Below are 5700 nucleotides of genomic sequence, written 5' to 3'. Positions count from 1 at the left end.
TTACCTTTCAATTAGATAAGTCTCTACTATTTTTTTTTTAAGATAGAGAAAATCAAGTCCATGGAGACACTCATCTCATAAAATGGTTAATAGCCACACTTTTTGGAGCCCTTGCTTGAACTTGGAGGATTCACAAGTCACCACTCCCATATTCACACACTATATTGTTAATTAAAATTCAAAAATATTGTAATTATTGCAGAATGAATTTTCCTTTATTGATTGCTTTTATTATATATTTTTTACGAAATTTTGCACGAGATGTCCTTTATACAATACAATGTAAAATATATATGTAATTATTTTAGTAGTAAAAGATATATGTAATTCTTTCGGTAGTCAAGACATGGTGCGTTTAAAAATAAAAATAAAATAATCACTCAATAAAAACAATGTGAGTTATTATAAATAACAAAATAAGTATAAGTTTTATTGATTTTAATTAAAAATATTATTGATCGTTTATATTACAATCTATTTTCAAGGAAATGTGTAATTCATTAGGTTCTTAATATAATATGTGTTTTTAAGAAAGATATTAATAACCAAAATAATATTTATATATAATTTTATAGAGAAAAAGAGAGAAAGAAATATAAATAACCAAATTATTATTAATCATTAATATTACAATCTATTTTGAAGGAAATGTGTAATTCATTATATTCTTAACATAATATGTGTTTTAGAAAAGATATTAATAATCAAAATGATATTTGTGTATAACTTTATATTTAATTTTATAAAGAAAAAGAGAGAAAGAGATATAAATATCTCAACTATAAAAAATGGTATTTCAATTCCCATATTGAGTGAAATATTTCCATGTTAGTCATATCAATTACATAAACTACTTGAAAATTTAAAAGAAGTATAATTAAAATGTTTATTATTATGCTGCTAAAAATTAATTTAATGTGGAATTTTTTCTTTGCATCTTCTATATGGAGCCATGACGACGATGATGATGATCCTCCAATAGATTAAAATGTGTGTAGCATTTTTTTTCAAATTTTACGCTATAAAAGAAAGAGATTTAAACCTTCTTTGCACTTGATAGATTTGGATTTAAGATAGATGTTGTTGGAAAATATAACTCCTACTTGTCCCAGTTGTGATTCTTACTAAGTAAAGGTTTCTATTCCTAATAGTTAGGATCTATTTCCTACATTAGTGTGTGGTTGAGATATTCTCTCAACCAACAGATTGTGTGTGGATGTATATATGTAATTGCATTGGATTAATGAAACATTTTCAGATCATCAGATTTTATCATGGTAGCGGAGCCCTGAGGGCCTGGCCCCTCGTGGGCTTGGCCTGTCCTGGGCTGAGGAACCTTGGCCCCTCATGCACTGAGGGAAATAAAGAGTTCAGTTTTTGTTTTTGGTTTGTCCATTATTTCATTTTTCGGCTGATCTCTCGGTGGAGCAGTGGCAGTGTGGTGGATCCATACTATGGAGTTTGCTAAGAGGCCAAGCGGTGGATCAGTGGCGTGATATTCTATTCACGTCTAAGAATGAATTTGAAGTTGCTTGGTTGAGCCATCGGTGGAAGCGATAAGCTGCACATTGCAGATTTGAATGGTTGGTGGCGTGGTTGCACGCTGAGAGATTGTGGTATTGTGATGTGTTCAGTGAGAGATATTGCAATGTGAGCGATTTTTGTTAGCTTGAAGGCGCAAAGGAGATCCCTCGACTCGGAGCTAAAAATCGAGTCTGGTAGAGCAGTGCAAGTGAGACTATCATTAGAAGGATCCCGAGTGGGGGTCGACGCAGCAGAAGAGGGGCCCGGTTGGCCACGCATTTGATCCTTAGTGGCCAAATACAGGTGGACCCATGGTGCTAGGTAGTCGCAGCATAAGCAGTGGTGGTCATGTGAGTTCGTGAGTTGTAGTTGACTGATAGTTCAGAAATGGAAGAAAAATAAAAATATTTTCTCCTCTCTCTTGATCCATGCTCGCTTGATTGGGTCTAGAGATAACCACTTTCTGTTAAAAAGCAATGCTCGAAACCCTAAAATTATTGGGTTTTATTAGTTTAATTCATTCGTGTAAATATGGCCTCTACAATGTTAATATAGCTCGTCCCTATAGAATTTTCTCTACAAATCAGCTAGCTTATTGATATCATGTAGAAATTTCACCCGCAGATCCAACTGATATATGCAATGTACTAAAGCATAATACTAGATCTACATCTACCATAAACTTAGCAGAAGCTTAATTGAATATGAGCAACATCAAGCACGAACAGATATAACTGAGAATGAGAAGTAATCAACCATAACACAGAAGATATAACCTGGGGAAAGCACCAGCCTAAAATGTTATCTCTATATTATCAATCAAGTGGAAATCCTTAACAACATACAAAAAGAATCAGCTCAAAATCTATCCTGCTCTCTCTGTACTCTGATGATAAAGCTCATGGACTACCTAGCCCTGTATATAAAGGTTGCACCTCAGGTCCAAGCTCCTATTTCCTTGCACAGTTTTGATTGGGATCAAATTACAAAACACATGTAAATTGGCCTGATCATACCTGTTGTCACCTCAGGTGCAACTACACAGTCATAGAAGGAAGAAGCTTCCTTCCCCATGCAAGGAATACTTACTAGAAATATCCTAGCATCTGATAGTACATTGTCCCACATCTAATCTCAACTGGGTCTCTATCTAAACTAACATGCACTAGTTATCCGTGAGTGAATACATAGTTATCTGAAAATAATAGTTGTCACATGCATGCAAGCATCAACAAACTATATGTCATTAATGTAACAACTTGTTAAATTAATAACTAAATTTGACTAAATTAAACTAAGTCAACTGATCCTCTCAATATAGAACTCATCCTTAATTCCACAATCAGTGGAGAAAATCAAGGACACATTCCCAAATCAGTGGAGAAATAATTGCATGTTTTCACAAAGGCCTCAAGTTTGCTTTTCCTTAACTAATTAACTCATGGAGAATTAATTAATTAATATTCCAAACTTCTGGTAAGACCAAATTTGAATTTACTTCCTATAGATATACTAGGGACTGCTATAAATAGGAAGGGACCCAAAAATGCTATTTTTAGAAGATGTTATTTTTAGCAGTTTCACCTCTCACCCAAGGTGGCCAAAATGCTTATTGACCAAACTGCTATTTTTAGAAGTGCTATTTTTAGCAGTTCTATTTTTAGCACTTCCTAAATTTAGCATTTCTTGTTGCACACTTTTCAACAGTCCCTGTTGGGGTATTGATAAGCATGGGTTCGGATCATCTAATTAAAATGGCCTTTGTGACACATGTTATCTTAAATGAGAAGAGTTTCAAGGTATTGGCAAAGTATTTTCTTTCCATTCGAACTCTGCTCCATGGATTGGACACCAAGGAAATTGATGGCAATTCCTCTGTTGTTAGGGGTTTGCAGAGCTTAAGAGATGAAGTTATTAAAGCTAAAATTCCGGTAAAAAATACAAAGAGAGGTCTCAGATATCAAACCTATTGAATTGTCGAAAGACCTATGAGAAGATTCATCAGGCCATAAGGGATATTGGTAACACCTTGAGTCTTTTTTATATTTATACTGTTGAAATCAATGAGTATGTGAAGAATCAACTCATGTTGTTAGAGAGCCAAATGGTCCATGGCAGAGTCTTTGTGGTGAGACTTTTATAATTAAGTATCAGTTGCCCGAGGAGGAAGACCTAGATGCTCTGGTCCCTGTCCTCTGCCACTATGATCTTGCTAACATGATGGAAGAATATGGTAGAAAACTATACATGGCTTTGGATGGTGAATCAATTTCTTATAGGTTCCATGCTTTGATAGAAGAACTAGATCATATTATAGATGGCATACCATATGCTTTATTAGAGATTTACGATGAAGTTAGAGAGAAATCACATGGTGCCTTGACTCTGACCTTGGTTTTGTCAAATATGCATGTATTTTAGGTAAAATGTCATTCATATAAAACTGGTTAAAAGAATTGGATGTTGTATTGTAGTGATATTTAGTTTGGCCAATTATTGTCACGAGTTTGAATCTATGTTGGAATTGGCCATTCCAACAATAGACAAATTTATTTTCAGGAATGATTAACCATGGGATATGATGAAGACATGACAGTGAATATGGCTTAGAGGAGCTGCATCAGATTTTATCACTAATATATCTATAATTATGATGATTTTAATTTAATTGTCAATAATTATTAGGTAGCACAAAAAAATTGTAAACTAATTTTAATAAATAAAATATTAAAATTTATCTAAAATAACTATCCTTAAATTCATTTCAATTCAATTTTTATTTATAATATTAAAGCCTTATTATTTATTAAATTCTTATGTACCACTTATATCCGGTCAAACTTGAGCTTCAGACCTGGGGTCAGAACGTTCAAACACATTAGTCACAAAGACTCACCATGTATTCTCCAAGGCAAGGATTTCACACCCTACTGCATCAATGACAGAACATCACCAATTCACAAGCTCTTATTTCAACCACAAGGATCTTCACAGGCTTCTTCATCAGGGTACTACATCAACCACTGATGCAGGAGCATCTGACCACGCTTAATCAAAAGTCAAAGTCAGGGCAATGGAGGAGGAGACGTTGACAATCATGTAATCCGGGAGCAAATTTCTATTAAAAACGAGTTAATTTGATGGAATTGATAAGTGTTGAGAAGACTTAATTTAATGTAATTATCTACCATGTAAGCATATAGAGAGGTTTAGAGATTTGATTTAGCGATTATGGGAGGAAATCATGGATCTAAGATGATCCATGCTTATGTAATTTCCCATATAAAGAGAGTCTGTATTGTGAGATGGATAGAGCATAGACAAAGAGTGAGAATACAATGTAGTGGAAGGAGAATTTGTACCTAAGGCTGAAATGCCTTAGTCTGTAATTGAATTATGTATATAATAGAAATATACATGTTATGTGGATTTTCATATATATGTGTATGCTTGACCTATAGTTTAGATGTATGTGTTGGAAGAGTTAAATTTCGTGTGACAGTTTATTGATCGCCCATTGATCACTATCAGGATCGATGGCGATCCAGCGATAAAACAAGTTAGCTGTTGTATGAGTGTCGTGAGTGTGTAGATAGGGTATGGCAGAGCAGAGTTGTGTTATAATTCAAATTCCATCATAAGCGAGCAAGCGCAGAGGAAGCCGTTGGATCGTTTAGATCGACGGATGTTAATGGCAGAAGAAGAATTCAGAGTGAGTCATCAGATCGTTTAGCTCGACGGATATTAATGGTGGAAGGAGAATGGAGGAGGAATAGATCTGAATTGTCAGATCGATAGATCTGTTAGATTGACGGTGATCAACAACTGCGGGGGTAGGAGAGTATGGATTTCTTGATCGTGGCTGAAGCCTTGCACTCACTCCTAGCCATCGATCTCATTTTCAACCTCTTAGTTAACAGTCGTTTGTGGGAGTTAAGGCTGTTTTAATCCGTGTACTAGTTGAAGTCCTGCAAACCATTGATTTGATGGCCTCTTATATCCAACAGACATCGGGTCATAAAGTGATTGAACATTAATTTCAAAATTGGACCCGAAAATCTATAGATCAAATATTTATTCCTTATTGGCTCCGTAAGGGCAGGTAACCGCCGCGCATGATCCCCGTCTATTATCGCAACTCACCATTGGATCAAGTGTGCGTTGATCAAGCGGTGG

The sequence above is a fragment of the Pinus tabuliformis genome, chromosome 8 (genome assembly GCF_031772625.1).
Source record: "Pinus tabuliformis cultivar Carrire ecotype Pingquan chromosome 8, CPIR1, whole genome shotgun sequence".
In the NCBI taxonomy this organism is placed as follows: Eukaryota; Viridiplantae; Streptophyta; class Pinopsida; order Pinales; family Pinaceae; genus Pinus; species Pinus tabuliformis.
Note: the sequence above shows the minus strand (reverse complement) of the source record.